The 18951-nt window shown below is 42.3% G+C and overlaps 1 protein-coding gene across 1 annotated transcript in view; it reads right to left on the bottom strand.

Moving 5' to 3' along the window:
• Positions 1-18951, bottom strand: part of LARGE2 (LARGE xylosyl- and glucuronyltransferase 2) — a 55110-nt gene that overhangs the window by 14344 nt on the left and 21815 nt on the right. The window contains exon 3 of the mRNA XM_063438147.1: positions 12668-12878. The gene's annotated coding sequence lies outside the window, so the exon portion shown is untranslated. The remainder of the gene's footprint in view (positions 1-12667; positions 12879-18951) is intronic.

Raw genomic sequence — 18951 nt, 5'->3', positions numbered from 1 at the left:
TAATGAAAGTATTTAGAAAATTGGGCAGACTAGATGGGCCGAATGGTTCTTATCTGCCATCACATTCTATGTTTCTATATTGTTAGGAGAACAGGTTTGTATTCCGAACACAATAATGTCCCTTTAACCCCTTAAGGACCAAACTTCTGGAATAAAAGGGAATCATGACATGTCACACACGTCATGTGTCCTTAAGGGGTTAATGGATCAGAATTGAAATTATATTGTGGTTTTTCTTTTACACAGTTTAAGATCTGAGCAATATATCTGAATGGAAAGGCAGCCAAGATCACTTACCTCTCCTTTTAACATTAGGACTTCTGAGACCTGGCCTGCATGGCAATGGAAGACATCTCAATGTGAATGCACTAGAAAGCACTTTAATTTAAACAAAATGGACCCAGTCAACCTTCACCCTCCGCAAACAAAGATAACATTTTAAAAGTCCAACAAGCGGACTATAATTGGGCTGGTAAAATGACAGACGAGATGGTCAAGGCAGACCATTTGAATTCTGGACCTTGAGTAAGATTATGAGTGATAAGCAGATTAAAGTCAGTAATTGGAAGATCTATAATTATAGCAGATAATAACAACATATCTGTCTAGAATTAAAGGGAAGACTCCAATCCTAGCTAATCACATGTTGATGTTATCGCTTGTGCAAGCTACCAATAGCAAGTTAACTGCCCCTTGTGATTATATATCCACACACTTCACTGGAAAGTTAATCTTGGGATGCAACAATCGCATATTATCCCTAATTGTACCCAAACAAGTATCGCCCCGGGGTATTACGAACAGTGTCAACAGTTTCATATAAAGGAGTCATGGCATTGACTAAATAAAAAAGGCTTTAAAAATGTGATCTCCTGGCAATCGCCTTGATAACAGATCTTCAGAAGAATCAGGCTTATGAGAGCAGCCATGTTGCTTTTCTATTAGACGTTAGATAGCATAAGGGAACGAATGAGAATTCTTAATCTGTAGACTCTACCATAACAGGGAATTATTGGGTGGCATGACTTTAAATAATGCTACAAGACTAAAGGTTTAATGTTAGCAGAGCCGGTTATTTTTTAATGCCGTTAAAATTGAAGTCGCCTAATTTACAGAAATGCAATATTTATTAATGCATCCTTTAAGGAAACCGGGGGTTATTAGCAATTACGCAAAATACTCAGTTTTGAAAAAGCTCCTGAAACATTTTTTCTTTTGCATGAATATAATACTTTAATAATAATTTGTAATACAACAGATTCAAATAAAATAAAAGGCATGCTATATTGGTTATTTGCAAAGTACTTGCTACTTTGTTTCTAACAAAGTATATACAGTTGCCTGGCAACCAGTGAATTTCGGATGGCACTGCAGACTGTTACGGAACCAGCTCATATGTTAATGATAACCCACCAAGCCTGCACACCTCACACTCGGAGGGCATGTTGGGTTTATTGTAATATACAACGCAGAGGGGAAAAAGAAAAAAGCCAGGCAATAACAGCCGTCCGTTGTTGGTAGGGTGGTAAAATTGAAAGTTAAAATTTATACCAATATGTACATCATAGATCAGATTGTGTGATCTGTTAATTCATTTCTGTAAAACGTCTCAGCCATCCCTTTTGTTCTCAGTAGGAGTTCTGTTAATAACTTGTGTATTCTGTTATGAAGAGGCGACTCCAAGCCGCACATAGAAGCTACAGCAGTCCAGCTGCTTAATAAACTTATTGAATGAGTTCATTCATGTTTTACCATAAGTTCAGATATTCACATCCTCACAGACAGCGATGGGAGAGATTAAGCTAGTTGGGACCTGTATGCCAGCTTCTGCGCTTCTTGTACATATGTGTAGATACGGAACAGACTGAATAGAGAAAAGCACAGGATGTACCTTGTACCACATCCCATGCTAGATTATCATATCTCCCAATAGTTCAAATGGACAAAGAGGGACCTTTAATATTACAGGTGTGAGTAGGGGTGTGGTCAGTCACAGGGTTGTTCTGAGATATTTGAGGTGACTTACTTATAATTTATACAACTTAAATTTAATTTAGAAGAACTATGTTACACAGACTGATTTCTAAACTAATTTATTGTGGTTTTAAGACACATTACTGGGAGTATTATTACTGTGGAGTTCTGTTATACACACAGACACATTACTGGGAGTATTATTGCGGTGGAGCTCTGTTATACACTCAGACACATTACTGGGAGTATTATTGCTGTGGGGCTCCGTTATACACTCAGACACATTACTGGGAGTATTATTGCTGTGGAGCTCTGCTATACACTCAGACACATTACTGGGAGTATTATTGCTGTGGGGCTCTGCTATACACTCAGGCACATTACTGGGAGTATTACTGCTGTGGAGCTCTGTTATACAATCAGACACATTACTGGGAGTATTATTGCTGTGGGGCTCTGTTATACACTCAGGCACATTACTGGGAGTATTATTGCTGTGGAGCTCTGTTATACACTCAGACACATTACTGGGAGTATTATTACTGTGGAACTCTGTTATACAATCAGACGGTGTATAGAGCTCATAAAATAGAGGGACAATGGATATGGATTACCATGTAGTTATGGTGCTTGGAGCATGTTCCTAAAATCAAACCGCTCGTTAATGGTATATGCGGCCATAACAAGGCGGCAGTTAAGCATCCTGTTCCTAAACGGAATGTCTCACTTGCCCAATGACTGAATAGAACGGTTAATGCCTTATAAATACAGATTTACATAATACAATTTACATATAGAGGTCGTTAAGGACCAGAAAGTGGTGGCCGTATTTTTCCCCTACAATACGAATCAGGAACAAAACACAAAAACAGGAAAAAGCGAAGCTCAAGATATCTCATGGCACTAAATGAGCACAATACCCCTGCGTGAGAAACACACACTATATATATGGACAAAATATTGGGATCCAACGCTTAATTATTGAATTCAGGTGTTTCAAGCAGACCCATTGCCATAGGTGTATAAACTCAAGCACCTCTTAGCCATGCAGTCTGCATTTACCAACATTTGTGAAAATATGGGTAGTTCGGAAGAGTTCGGTGATCTCAAGCAGGCCAGCACTGGCCATTGGGCAAACCGGAGAAATGCACGGTGGGACGAGATGGCCATGGGAATATCAGAGGATCTCTCCTGCTAACCCATACAGAGCCATCATTATCCAAGCACCGGCCCTGCTGTGTGCCATGAGGGCCGGTGGGGAGATCAAAGATATCCCTCACCAGCCCACAGACAGTAAATCCATAGAGAGGAGAGGGCAGGACCTAGGAGCTCTAACTTGCAGCTACTTACTCCCATCTGCCCCACACCCCCAATAGTGCTCATACACACACCCATATATAGACACTGCATTCCAGAAAAAAATGCATACTACATTTTAGGGATATCCATTAAACACACGCCTGACAAACATAATCTGGATCCCCTGTGCACACAGTACATCTCTTGTATGCAAACACAGGAACTACATTCTCTAAATACACAAGCTCTACACACATACACTCACTACATCCCCTTTACACACAATCTCACTCTCTACAGCCCTTAGCCACACATTTTACACCACAAACAAGACCTAACTGAAACAGACCTATGTACCCAAAATACCATTCCACAATCGGCTCACTCCACACACACACACACACACACACACACACACACACTATGTCCTCTGGTATCCCATTTATGGAGACACCAGAGACAAGTCACCAGCAAACAGCACAAGCATGCCATTAAATTTGTTTGTGCTGCTTTTCATGCAAGAGCTGTTAAGCAGAGCTCTGTGCATGGGCTGCCCTGGAAGAGCATTGAACCATCATGCTCTCTTGGAGAAGGGGCGTGCTGGTCAATGGTGATGACAAAACACCCCCTCTCTGGCCCCTGACCCCATATCAGTTAGTTGCTTTGATTCAAAATGCCCAGGCCTAATATTTATTCAGTCCAACCCTGAATTTAAGCATGGTATTATAATAGCAATAAGTCATGCCAGGAGAACGTTACCTGCCTGACTGCGTTGTGCCAGCTGTAAAGTTTGGTGGAGGAGGGATAATGGTGCGGGGATATTTTTGGGAGGTTGGACTAGGCCTCTTCCTTCCCGTGAAGAGAAATTTTAAATCTCCAGCGTACCAAGACATTTTGCTATGCTTCCAAATTTGTGGGAACAGTTTTGAGGAGTCCCTTTTCTATTCCGGCATGACTGTGCCCCAGTGCACAAAGCAAGGTCCATAAAGACATGGTTGGATGAGTTTGGTGTATAATCTCAGGGCACATAGTTCTGATCTTAACCCCATCAAACACCTTTGGGATGAACAGGAACGGAGATTGTAAGTCAGGCCTACGTGTCAAACATCACCTTACAAATGCTCTACTGGAAGAATGAGTAAATATTGCCACAAAAACACCCCTCACAAAAAACTCTTTGAAAGCCTTCTCAATATAGTGAAGGCAGTTACAGCTACAAAGGGGGGGGGGAAGAACCAACTACATAATAATGCAGGGCCTGACAAATTTGCTTGGAATCAATTGTCCCCAGAACCACAGCGGTTTAATGCAGGGTTCTGGTATCTTCGGAGAAAAGGCAGTATTCACATTACCAGCTCAGTAAAACCTCGAGTTGCAGTCACTCAGCCTCCCAGCTTTCTAGTGTGACTGCTCTCTATTTAACTGCTCTAATAGCCCTGCTCCCTCGCACAGTTTAGTAGTGCTTGGGCCATAGTAACGTCTTGTTCTGGCTACCGGCATCACTAAACGGCACACGAGGGAGCAAAACAAGAACTGCATGAAGATTACTGCTCCCTTGCCACCTCCTTGCTGTCTCAGCCAGCCACAACAAATGTTACCCCGGGCGCCCGCCTCCATTGAAGGGTTGACAGGAACCCGGATGCCATTTCTAGTGACCATGGCGAGCTGGCATTTGCCGAGCCCTGTGTTAAGGTCTTTGTTACACAAACAGGGACTTTTATGACATTGCATTCTAAATACAGACAGGTGTTAAAATACTTTTGTCCATATTCTGGATGTTACTGGTCCTTAAGGAGTTAACAGACCCAGGTATCCTTAAATAGCTTCTGGTTTGATTATACATTACACACAAGCAGGGGTGTAGCAGTAATTATAAGCACAGATTAGACTGGGGAAAGGAAGTATTTAAACAAACTTACAATTACATTTAAGTGAACAAAAAAAAATATATATATATATCCTAAAGAGTTTGGTGATCTTGCACAGACTCCATCCCTGGAATGTTTAAACAGAGAGATTTATAGCTCGCTGGCTGTCATACTATATCCTGGGGTGCGTTACAGGTAGAAATATCTGAATATTTCCATGCAGTAGGACAATTTCAGGCATGTTTTGCAGCTATATACATGTTTAATATTTAACAAGAGTCACCTATACAGCTGTCTCAGCCACCCAACCCTGTGGGTGTACCAATACAGAGTGGATTTAATAAGGTTTGTAACGGATAATAATAAAAAAATAAAAAAACCTGTAAGGTTTCCCCAGTCTTTTTTTTTACCATATAAAGCTATGCAATTTTTTGCGTTTCTGTTATTTTGTTCGGAGCTCTTCATACTCCTAAGGAATCCTATAACTGTGCGGTTTATTCAATAAAATCCACATTGTGCGGAGCAGACCCAAGATGTTAACATTTTATGACATATCAACTCTGGGATTTACTAAAATGAATTCCTCGAGCCTCCCCACTGGGTGAGTACAATGTCACTTCCCTGATTCTAGTCCCAGCTAATGTCAACAAATACCCGATTTAGGAAAACCTAACATGTCATCTCAAGCCTAAAAGCAGTTAGGACATTAAAGCTACACATAACTCATCATGACGCTCAGCATCAGAACACATATAGCGGGGACAAAAGTAATACATGTCAATCCAACAACAATAGTTATAGAGTTGGTCCGTTGGAAGAATAACCAGAAGACGCCATACATAGAAGGTCATTGTCTGCATGTCTGACAAACATGATCCGCAAAAACAGGACTGCTTTTGCATGCAGACTTTCAAAAGACAAAAAGTTTTGTTAAGAGAAAAAAAAAAAGCTCAGCAATGATGTTTGTTCGGTCCTTTTTGATGAGTAATAAAGTACAATGGGCTTCTCAATGGTCAGCATAATTATAAAAGTAGAATATTCAGTTCAATGGAGACGATATTGACATCTCTGCTAGGAGTGTTTAATAAATAGTGCTTTAAATTTACTATTCATTTTGAATTTGGCCACGTTTTGCTGGGGTGCACAGCTCATCCGATTTTGTCATGTGGAGGGCAATTTGGGGGCTATATAAAGGCAGAGAACGGAGGACTATGTTACGCCGCATACCACGCCGCAAACCGATCAGAGTGTTTGGCTGCTACGGGATCCAACCCAGTGTGGGTGGCCGTGGAAGGTGCAATAATGTCTTTGTAAGTGTAGGATTTTATGTGTCCTGATCTTTGCTCGTTACATTTTACACTATGGAAATGTTATCTCCTTTTTTCAAGCCTATTAAAAGAACTGAAGAATTCGAATCAAGAGTAAATACATACTGGTGGGCTTTTCATTACATCACAGTAAGAGGACAGAAATGTTGAAATAAATGTACATTGTATACCACTAAATCAAGTATATTTATTCACCTCGTAGCCATCCCGCATTCTATCGTGACTTGATATTGTTGCGCCACTGAAGTATTTGGGTCAAAGAGACATATAGTGCGGGGATTGAAATCATATGTAGACAGAATATCGCAGAATTCAAAGAGTGCGGCAATTTCCTTCACACCCACGTAGCTCTCAGAGGATTTATAGAGGTCTATTTATTTTAGGAGTAAATCGTTTAGCAGGTAAGTGAACATGACAGACGTGGGTTCTGTCGTCATGTCAGTAGGTTGCAACAAGCTCAGTGATGCTTGCAGGAATTTGTTTTTACCGATATCATCGCACAATAGATTGTGCATTCCGATAAAAAGCATTAAAAAAAATAAACCTAATAGGCCCGTTTACTCTCTCTCTCATAAAATCTCAGAGTGGTTTGACTTATTTCTGGTTAAACCTTGTTTTATACAAGTCCCAGGCATTTGTGAACTCATTGGCTTTTACAGTTCCACCAGAAGGTTATTCAAGGGCATACACCTTCACCTGACACTTGAATTTGCCTCCCTCCAACTTCAGATCACTTCCACTTGTTCTACGAAGTCTCCTCTTTGAAATCGAGCTGCCATGTTTTCCGCAATACTTTAAGGCGGACATGAACTCTGTCCTGCCAAATGTGGGGCCTAGACAAGGTGATCCATTATATTGTTTAAGCGAAAGAAGGATATAGACCTGGAACACAATTCTAATCAGTTTCACGCAGGTCTAATTTTTAAAACCTCAGAAGTGGTTTATTCACTAAACTTTTAATTGTATTAAAATACAAAATGGGAATTCAGAAATTTTGGAAAAATTTCACAACTCCGCTATAGTCGCAGCTGGGGTATTTCAGGCTAAATTAACTTTTTATTTTTCAATTCAATACAAGTAGGACATTAATTATCCCCACCTCCTTTATTGGGATCCAGAGGAGGGTAAGGGAGTATCTTAAGATTATGTTCTCTCTCTTCCCAACCCCCGTTCAATTACATTAAATAAAAAAAAAAAAAAAAATCTGTGAACTCTACAAATTCCTGAAACGCTTCACCCAGCTTCCAATGCTACCTCCCAACTTGGAAATGTAACACACCCCCTCCTTCTTTTAGTCAACCTTACAGATATTATCAGAGGTAACATGTGCCTCCTCTCTGCCCATGGCGTTGCACCTATAACACCTTGCTCCATGCAGATCAACACATTTTAAAGTGGTTGAGCAGAAGTTTCACGGTTTAGCTATAGTCTGGCCTGGAAAGTGCACATAATTCAAAGCAGAATATTCCCCAGAATCAACATTTTCATAGAAAGGTCACAGAAACGGATTAATCCGATTAGTGCAGTAGCTGCCCTGGGGGAGGGAAGTGATCACATCGGGCCACATTAAGATTACTGGAACGCTCTGTGAAACCAGAAATTGGTGCATTTCCATATGGTTCAGACAAACGTGCATTCTTCCAATTCTAAACAATGCCATTCTCAGTATTAATGCATACACTGAATCACTGTACTATGCAGCACATCTATACTTACTGCACTCATCTCAACTTCAGCATGTTCCTTAGAGAAGAATTGCATATTGGTGGGAGTCAAAGCAAGCTGGGGGCCCATGCTTCGGGTTATTTAAAGAACTTTTGGGTAAGGAGAGCCTTTGCATTTGGAAAAGTTTGTTAGTTTAAAAAAAGATGGACCACCTTATGGTGCACATGTCACGACTAATATGATATGATGTCCCTTTCAATGGGTAGCCTAAACACCACAACCACTACAGCTTGATAGAGTTTATGGTGCCAGGAGTCTCCTAGTCCCGTCCCACAGTTAGACACAGTTTGAAACATTTGTTACTTACTTGGGCCCTCTGGGTGCCTGTAGTACTGTGGTGTTCTCAAAGTCACTAAAAGTCCCTATTTGCACATAATTCAATGGCTGAGAGTGTAAGCAAATGAATGATGTTTAAATAAGGACTGAATGGATATTATTTGAACACGTTTGGCAGATGAATGATGTTCAAACAAGGACTGAATGGATATTGCTAAAGTGGAATGGGAGCCTTTTAGATAAAAGTTCATCTACACACAGTGCAATCGAAACTGCTAGCAAATATATAGGTGAAAAGTTATTTATCTTGTATCAAGTCAAAAACCGCACAGAAACTGGATCAATTTTACTTTATCCAACTTGCCCTACTTGAGGAATACCTCATTTTGTATCCGATATACCGACCTACAAGACTCTCACTATGCTTCGAAACTTGCAACAGTTGTTATATGTCTTAAAGGGGAACCATCCCCTCCCAGGATATTAAACAGTAGGTTATTTACTAAAGTGAGAATTTAAAGGGAATTTCACATTTTAAGCTGCAGTAACATAAAAACACATTTTTCCCCCAATTTTTTGGCCTTAAATTTTAAATTCTCCTAGAATTCACTTTAGATTCTAACTTTATTAAATAACCCCGTATGTTTACTTATTCCTGAACGATATACAGGTGTGAGGTCTGAGGAATAAAATTAAATGTGGAAATCCAGACAGATGTGTTTACCTCTATCAAGAAATGGAGTTCATCCATATTAGCTCCCTGCCAATCACGGTTATAAGCCCTGCCCTTTGCACCTGTCAATCAGCAGAGAGAGAGAGTAGAATAAACAGAATCAATGTGTATTTCTCTAGTGAACTGTGCCCTGGCTGTGGGCTAAGGAGCGGGGACACTGGCTGGGTGGTAACACTGGGGACTTATCAGACGGTGGGGTCTTGGTGGACAGTGATGGGAGACATGGGTGGAAGGCAGGCAATGGCGGCAAAGGGGTTTGGTGAGGTGGAGGGATGGCAGAGGTGGGCATTTTGAAAGACCAAGGAGTAACTTGCTGACGAGGCTGTGGAAGGGGGGTAAGATAGGAAAGAATGAGCAGAATTGGGCATATGAACATACAAATCGGAGCAATAGTAGAATGGAGGAAACGAATGCTGGCCATGATAGAACCAATGTGTGAAACGTACCCGATTCCGGTATTTGTAAGGAACACTGGGTTCACGGAATGTCTCTGAGCAGTTCTCCTCCGAGCAGTCTGTAAGCTCAGAGCAGTGCACACGAGCGACAGGTTTCATTGGCTTAAAAAGATTTGTACGTTTGTGAGACTGCCAATGAGGAAGATACTGAAACGGGACAGAGGTTGTGGCTAAAGAGGCCAGGTTACAAGGCTAAAAACGCCAAAACAATTTTTGCAGCACAACTTGTAAACAAGACAAAATTAAGAAGAAAGAAGAAACCCCTAGGTATTTCAGCATATGTGCTTTAAAAAGAGCACAAGTTGTTTGGGAGATCAGAGTGCCCCTTTAAATGATTAAATCTTTGAAATTAACATTCCAAGCACAATAACCACTACAGCTTCCTGTAGTGGTTATGGTGCCACGAGGGACTGGCGTCACAAACTATTTGATATAGATGTGACAACTTACCATGTGGTCCCAGGCTAACCCCAGGTAAGTTGTCAAACCGTTACCAAACAATTGTAATACTTACATAAGAGAGGGTGCCAGGGCACTCCTAGCACCATAACCACTGCAGCACGATACAGCGGTCATGGTGCATGAAGCGTTTCTTTAATATACAAGTAAAAGAAGTTCTAGGCGATTTTCCATGCTTTGTTCCGTGGTGTACCTTCCAGAGAAGAGGAAGTTCCCCATTTAAGTACCGAAGTTTGTCAGCCCCACTACAACGGCTATTGTAATCAGAAACAAAACATTCGAGAAGCTGTCTAGAATACAGAAGTTGTAAAAGCTACATGTGCAGGAGAGCATGAACACGCATTATAAACGGATACGTATATTAATAGCGCTTTAATTAAAGTTCCGACAGGAGATATAGAGTTACCACGTACCTGGGCTTGACTAATTTCGATGATTGCATATTTCCCTTCAAACAGAGTGTTTAAAGAGGTAGAGAGAGGTATGTAAAGTGAGCCGGGAGTGGGAGGGGTATGAAAGACAAAACAAAAAGCTGTGTTCAAGGTCAGAACCTCCCTAGCACAGAATGGAAACAAAACTGTAAAAATGTCGCCTCTGGCACTGCCAAATTTATCTCCACTGGCTGCAAGTTTAGATTGATCAATTAAAACGGAATAATCTTATAGATCCATTTATTGTGGAACTACAAGCCCCAAAATATCCAGCTTCTCACAGGTGCACACAATTTGTTCTAGCATTAATGATGTGCATCAAGGGACTTGAAGGGAACTCACAACTGTGGTGGGACCAGCGGATTTTCGACTAACCGATTAATCTAAACGGCCGCCCTGTTCATGGTATGCAGCATTATTCACTAAACACTCAATTGCACAATTTAATTAAAAACAGCCAACATGAGACTAGAGTTGAATATCCCCCCCCCCCCCCCCCCAGGAGTTATTTTTGCCCAACTTTTGCAATTTGGTTTTCAATTCACTTCGGTTTGTTGTTTATTAATAAACTCCCTTGAAACAAAGATCGTTTATTCAAAAAACTGGAAACAATTAGCAATTTCCAAGGGAATTGCAAATTTAAGAACAAAACATCCAATTTGAGGGGAAAAAAATATATATGCCATATACCCGGTCTAAAATCAGCAATTGTCTGGTCAATTCAGTAAAATTCCCAGTTAATGAGTAAAACAAAATGGATTTACATGGGTTTTAAAACCATCCAGCAAAAATATTGAACAGAATAAGGAAAACCTAGTAGCAAACAGGATTTATTTAAGAAAACGGAATCACTGGAATATGGAGGTTCGGCTACTGTCCCCCCTGCACACCTGAACACAGCATCAGAATGAAGCGATCGCGTTTGGGGATCATTCGTGCAAAAAGAGAGAACAAAATCTTGCTACTTATTCTGGAAATAATATTAATCTCTAACTTGGGGGTAGGGGGCTATTGACGAGGGTGTTTCATATTTGTAGCCGTAAGAAAGGATTTAGGAAATCTTCCCACCACCACCTTTCCCCCAAGTCTATTTTAGCTTGCAATCTGCGGCTCCAAGATTCATTCGCCTCAATACACGGTTCAGTCAATAAATCCACATTTTTACATTTAGAAGTAGCACAAAAAGGAAATGAAACGACTTAAATTTAAACAGCGACAGGACTCCTGGTCAGAGAAAACGTCATAATACCGTAAACCCCCCCACCCTCCAGGATTACATATTAAATATTACCTACAGACATTTTAAATACACACAGCAGATGTTTGGGGTATTAAGAGTTTCACAATTGTTCTTTGTTTCAGTTTTTTTTGGCACAAGATGCATAAAAACTGTGAATAGGAAATCACAGGCTGGTTCGTATGACAGGATACTCAACACCACCTACTTTATATAAACCGGATTCTTCATTGTAGTTTTACCTCTGCGATGCCAGAACGCCCATGTAACTCGTTGCACAGTTATGGTTTACAGTTTCGTTCAGCGGGGAAGTGTCTACTCTAAAGATGGTCTTTTAATTTAGTAAACTGCGCTTTTAGAATAAGTTGGCGTCTGTAAAGTGTATTCTTATCCGGTTTAGGGAGGGATAGGTGTTCTTTATACAGTTAGAAGTAGAAGGTTATATTTATCTTGGTCTAAGGCAGGGGTAGACAACCTTCGGCACTCCAGATGTTGTGGACTACACCCCCCACAATGCTCTTACAACCTTAATGCTGGAAAAGCATCATGGGAGGTGTAGTCCAAAACATCTGGAGTGCCGCAGGTTGCCTATGCCTGGTCTTAGGGATGGCTGCCCAAACAAAGGTATGATGGGCACTGCATTTGCCCTTCTCACATATACTAAGTGAACCCCATAAAATGGCCCAAAACTGCACAATCTGGAGAGCATTGCATGTTAAACATTATCCTACATGTGGTGGATTATCAGTGATCGTGGAGAGTTTCATTTGAAGAATCAGAATAGTTTTTTTTTTTTTAAATCATCTTCAAGTTTTTGGTCAAAGCCTACAGTACATAGAAAAGCCCTCTCTCCCTCACTTCTGAACAAATAAGACTACTCACCTGTCCAAGGGCTTCTAAACCAAGTTCGAGCACTCCAAGTGTCACCGTGTAAGGCAGAACGGAGAAAGAGTATCCCAGGCACTAGTTCCAGGTAATGTCAGGCTCAGTCTATAGGATGTCTCCTGACTGAAGGAGAGGACAGAAGGAGGAGGAGGTGCAGGCGGGGGAGACGTAGGGCTTCAAAGTCCAGCCTTTGCTTCCAAGCACTTTCCTAAATTACAGGGAAACAGAAAGAGTAAGGCAGGACATAGAATTCCCTCCCATACCTGCAGAAAGCACACTCCCCCCTGCTCATTGTCAATTTGTCATCTCCTCCCCCAATCACCAGGCACAGAGCTGGGACTGCAGCAACAGATCATGGCTTTCTAGCAATAATCCCTAACTGGACAGGATCACAGATAAATGGTCAAACACTGACCCAAACAGGCAGAATCCATCTCTGGATAAGCATGATGGGAAGTGTGCTATTCAGTAGCAACAATAGGGCAGCACAGCGCTAGCCATTGCATGTGTAAACCTATACCTTTTCATGCTTCTATTGACTTGCTAAATGTGTGTTAACAATGACAGCTTACTGAGACTCAGAGATAAACAGACCCTAACTGGGCCCTTCACTAACACCGATATGGTAAAGTCAGTGATCAGCCACCGCATTGAACGTCATTGTAAGCTGTGATTGAATCAGGATACACACTGCCTGGAATGGAATGCTTAAACAACGTCATTAAAGTGGAATGTTCAACTCACCCATTAATTATGGAAATAGTGGAACATTTTAGTGCAATCAGGATTTAGGACACACTTAAAAAAAAAAAAAACACTTTAAAAAATACTTTTACACACTGAGCAGGAATGATTGCGATCATATGTTTTAAATGCCAAGAGGAAAACAAAACCCCCTTTTTCATGTTTAGGATATAAACAATCTAAGATGAAGATTTTGATTTGTTTTGCATTATATATGGGGAATACTGCGCTGACCTTAAACGGTCACTTTAAACAATCAAACTCACCCTCACGGCTCCTGATTTGGATGTTGATAATTGGCTGAGAGTTGTTAGTGTGGCTTAGTCCTATTGTTTTGTTTAAATATGAATGGGTTTGTACAGATAATGAGGAAGCAGAGAAGTTGCGCTTTGGGCGCTGAAAGAGCCCCATTGCTCAAAAATGATTTAACTAAGACAGCAGGGATTGCACTCTCCTGATATCGTACAATCTCAACACCACAACCACTTCAATGAGCATTAGTGGTTATGGTGCTTACAGTGTCCCTTGCTGGGTATAATTTGGGGTGAACACACCTCCCATTTTGGAGTATAGGGGTATATTCAATAAACGGAGAATTGTAAAATTTGGGTAAAAAGCAGGATATCCTTGACATTTTGGACAATGGACGTCTTCTGTAAAAATAAAAACGCACAATAATTTCAAAAACTCAGGTTGTGTAACGCGCTAATGAACCTTATAATAAATAAATTATACCAATTTGTAAACAATATTATTAACATAAGCTGCTACCGCACTGATCTACGAAACCCACCACATTCATTTCAGTTGAAACTGCACTAGATGTCTCCGTAGAGGAATTTGTGAAAAATCAAATGCTTCAATCAATCAGATGGTTGTTCCCATTAAGCGCGATATCAGGCTACATCTAAAAATAACCTGGAATTTCATATCCCCTAGCCAACCACTTCACACAACATAAACCCAAATATGTGATTGCGGTCGAGTAGTAAATGAAAAGTGCTGTCGCCCTATATTATATCATCCTATAACATGCAGTCTTCTACTCCTGCAGTAGGGAAATAAAGTTGTGATTGTGAAATCCTGCAGCATATGAATTCTACAAACTGCAGATATGAAGCTTTAACATAGATCTATGAAAAAATGGTGGATCTACAAGCCGGAGTTGTTCACTAGAGTGTCTTCTGGGTTCTGTACAGGACAAGGAGTGATGTGGATAATGTAACAGAGTGTTTGTGCGGCTACTGTATGTAACGTGGGCTAGCGAAAGGAGAATTATGGGTGTCACTGGCTCAGAGTACGTACACCGGCCAATTAGCACAGTGCACCCAGAATCAAAGCATTGCTCCTACAATTCTGAGCCGACTCTCCAAGATTCTCAGACACCAGACAGATTAGAGTACAAATGGTACAAAGTCAGGGATGACAGAACACTTCGCTCTGAATCAATATATAATAAGCCCATTTTCACTTTACCGTTATTTTAAATATGGCTCAGAACACAGACAATTAATTAGCAAACTAGGGACATTGGCACAAGGCAATGAAACATCTCAAATATGGTTACGAAGAAAAAACCCAAACAAAACTACAGATCAATATGGTTCCACATAGAGGAATTTAGCATTTACATGTTTATACCTGGTATCACCCAGTACCAAATGCTTCCCCCCTTATACATTCTGAGAAATACTGGATTTACAAGAAACAAGAAGCCAGTGAGGGGCACTAAGTGGTGAGGGAACGCGAGATGGGGGGTGTGGGAGACAAGAATGTGATGGGGAAAGGATACAGAGACACAGATTGTCAAAGCAAGAAAAAGAAAAGAAAAAAAAGATTTTAAAAAAGTAAAAACCTCTCTCGTAATGTTTTTGTCAGCCAGTAAAGTGAAAAAGATAATTTTGTTTAAAAAAAATACATATTTTCTCAAGAAAACCGTTTGAGTCATTTACAACTAGCCCTGGATGTACAATTGGTCATAGAACGTTCATCTATTAACAGAGGGTGTTGAGGCTCACACAGTAAGACATCATGATATACAGGGGACAGGGTAAACCATCCAGCCACCTACTCTCTCTCTGTGCTGCATCCTTACTCCGAAATACAAGTCAATATCACAGCATCCAGACAGATTTTTTTTTTTTTTTTTCAATGTAATTTTTCTTGAAAATTTTTCTTGAAACAACTTTACCATTGTATGGGTAATGGAGTTATATATATTTTTTTTTTTTCAATTCTTTATTTTATTCGTGCAGATAAGTAACAGGAGGATGTGCACCGCCACAACAGCTGGTGCAACCAGGTTTATAGTCACATATGATCACATGGCAATAATAAAACATTGCACTTTTTTGTAGGTATATAAGTAAACAGGATTCTTTCTTAAGCTTCATTACGACAAAAAAAATAACATAAAAGGGAACAGTAGCTTGGCTTATGATATGACAGAGTAGGAACGTGGCTGGTCTCCTCTAACCAGCTAATATGCAGTGTACAGGCTGTGTGCTTACCCACATTAGTGAGCTGCATAGCCTGGAGACAGACCAGGCTAAGTAAGTTACAGAGAAATACGTTGAACTGTATCCCTGGTAAGTACAGCTAGCTACGTAGGCATAACCATTGCTATTTGAGATAACACAGGCTTATACGAGCAGCTGGTGTAGAAGGTAAAAGCCAAAAGACTGCAGTAGGTGTATATAGATCTATCATAAACACTGTGTGCTAAGGAGTGAGATTCTCACTTTAATAGAACATGCTTGGTCACAAGTTCAGTAAAGTAGCATTCAGGAGTAGTAAGAAGAGTAGAGTGCCTAAACTGACAGAGTGTATTGGTATGCCTTAGTAGAGTAATTAGATTAACATATCTCAGGGAGATCTTGACAGGTGAAGAGAATTAAAAACATAAAAATAAAAACAACAATATGAGCATTCATATATGAGCATTCGTTTAGTCAGTCAGCCTATGCCTTGTGCGGGTAGGGAGCGGGTCCTCTCCAGCAGGCTGATCAGGCTGGGTGCAAGCTTGTGCAGCAGGGTCTGCTCTTCTCCCGTGTCGCTGTGCCGTGCCGTTTCATAGCAGCCTCGAGTGTTGCCAGGACCCAGTTCCTCATGTCCACGAGCCTCCTTTGCTGTCCTGGGAGGAAGGTTTCGGAGTCTCGGGCGACGGTGTCGCAGCCTGGAGCGTGGTCTGCGGGTGGTGCTGTGGACCCTCTGGGTCTTCCGCTCAGGAGGGAGGCATCGGGCTGGAGCTTTTTCCAGAGGTAGCGCCATGGGTGCAGGCATTGTAGGTGGCTTTCGCCGATTCTCCCATTCGCTCCAATACTGCTGGCACATAGTGTTGAATCTCTGCTGGAAGTCTGCTTCCCAGTCGCAGAGTCGCAGGCAGGTTTGTGGGGTATTGCCGGCGGCCATTTTGGGGGACTGCGTGTAGGCTGCTTTCACTGGTGTCGCTCAGGAGCGTTCCAGAGGTAAGTACCCGCTTGTTGAGGGCCGGGATAACCCCCGCCGGCCCAGAGGGGGGGGAGTACGAGGCTCAGACTATTCCCAAGGGTAAAAGCCTGTGTCACCCCGGGCGTGGAGATCGGCCGCTTCTCCCGCCAGGGCAGCACCAGGCCGCTTTAGGTTGTAGGCCGCAGCTGCCGGTTGTAACAATGGTGGGGTTATAGTCCACTGCTAGGTCACTCCATGACTGCGGGATAGGGTTAGTCTTATGTAGATTGTCTGTGTTGGGGTATTGTCCCCCTTTGAAAACACTTTTAAGTTGATTTTTGTCAGGAGCTCATTCTTCCTGCGACCTTCCAGGATGGCGTCCAAGCCCCGCCCCAATGGAGTTATATTTTGACGTTTTAACGCGGTTTAACTGAATATGATATACATAGCATTGTTATAGAAACAGTGTTAGCTTAAGTAGGTCATGTGAACATTATTACATAAAGAAACAATATTACATAAAGAAAACAATAGGTATGGGCGGTGCAGAGCAGGGGAGAACTTAGATGCAGCAAACACTTTAATGTGCGGTTGAGGACAGTCTTGTATCTGCGTCTCCCTCTATTGCCCTTACTAAACCCATCATGTTAGGATGCTGGGGTTTGAAGGGGTTCAGCGGGCTCTCATGGCTCTTGATGTGGAACCGACTTGGTTCTAGTCCCGTTTAGCAAGTCTCTGGATTTTGAGGTGCCCAACCGAGTGCCTGGATGTGTTAATGCCCATTTCTTTACTTCTCTGTGAAGGCTTTGCCTTTTGGTTCGGGGATTTAGCCTGCTGTTGGGACTCGAAGGCGTAGGTGGTTGTAGGCTCCCGGTCTTTTTTGGGTGTCTCTAGGAGTGCCTCTGAGTTGTTTGCACGTGTGCGGGTCGGGATTCCGAGTTTCTGCATCAGCGGTTCTGGGTCTTCTGTTGGCGTCAGCGTCGCTGTCGTGTCTCCACTGGTTATCACTAGGGATCCCCCCGGCCCCCAGCGGTACCGTATAGAGTGGTCTCTGAGCTGTCTGGCAGTGGAGGCTAGCTTCCTCCTTTCCGCTAGGGCAGAGAATGGTATGTCCGCGTAGATAGAGATCTTCTGGCCTCTGTATAGTACCAATCCCTGTTCTCTGGAGCACTTCATAACCGCTGCCTTCACTGCAATATCGCGGGTTATGGCAATTATGTCTCTGGGCGCGTCTCTTGGGGCCGCAGCTGACTTTCTCACCCTGAATGCTGAGGTGATAGTATGCTGGGGAGTGTCGTCTCTAATGCCCATGGTGTCTATTAGGTCCCTCACAAGGCGCAGGTTTTTTTGCCTGTGGCGTGTTTCTAGGGTAGTCACTGTTTGGGTCAGTTGTTGCACCTGAGAAGAGAGGCTGTGCAGTTTGGTGTCGGTGGATTGTATGTGCTTGTCCCTGGAGGCTTCTCTGCCTTCCATCTCCTGTACCCTGTGACGGATCTCTCCTATTTCTGCCTGGGCTGCTTGGAGGTCTTCCTTCCATACCTTCCGGAGGTCTGTCAGTAGCCTCCTGATATCCCCTTTTGTAGAGGGCGTCGCATCCTCGTCCGTTTCTGACTGATCCGACTCCGCTCCCGAGCGGGGAGAGCTCATCGGGTCATCCTCTTCTTGGGAGGCCTCTGATGGCTCCGGCGACCCATGCTCCTCAGGCGCCATTTTGGGCAGATGCCGCGCCGCCAGCCTCTCAAATGAAAGCCGAATATCTTGCTGCCGGGGAGTACCTGGAAGGTGAGACTTCTTGTGCTTGCGCCCCATAGCTTCTGTGTGTGGGGGGTGTCGGTTTGTTTGTCGCGGTTGCTCGTTTTGTGGCTTTTTCGTCGATTATTTCCCCGGCTCTAACGGAGCTTAAGGGAGATGCGTCTGTTCACCAGCGCTGTAGGCCACGCCCCAGCATCCAGACATATTAACATTAAATAGAAATAAAATCTTTCCTCTTCACTCTGGTATTGTTAATAGACATGTGCATTTAAACAATAAGCAACAACACACCTCGCCAAGCGAAGGCACAACAATTTTGTCTGGGGATTGTGTGAATTGTAGTCTATGACAGCAGA

Source organism: Pelobates fuscus, chromosome 12 (assembly GCF_036172605.1).
Source record: "Pelobates fuscus isolate aPelFus1 chromosome 12, aPelFus1.pri, whole genome shotgun sequence".
NCBI classification, from domain to species: Eukaryota; Metazoa; Chordata; class Amphibia; order Anura; family Pelobatidae; genus Pelobates; species Pelobates fuscus.
This window is presented reverse-complemented; position numbering and strand designations above follow the sequence as displayed.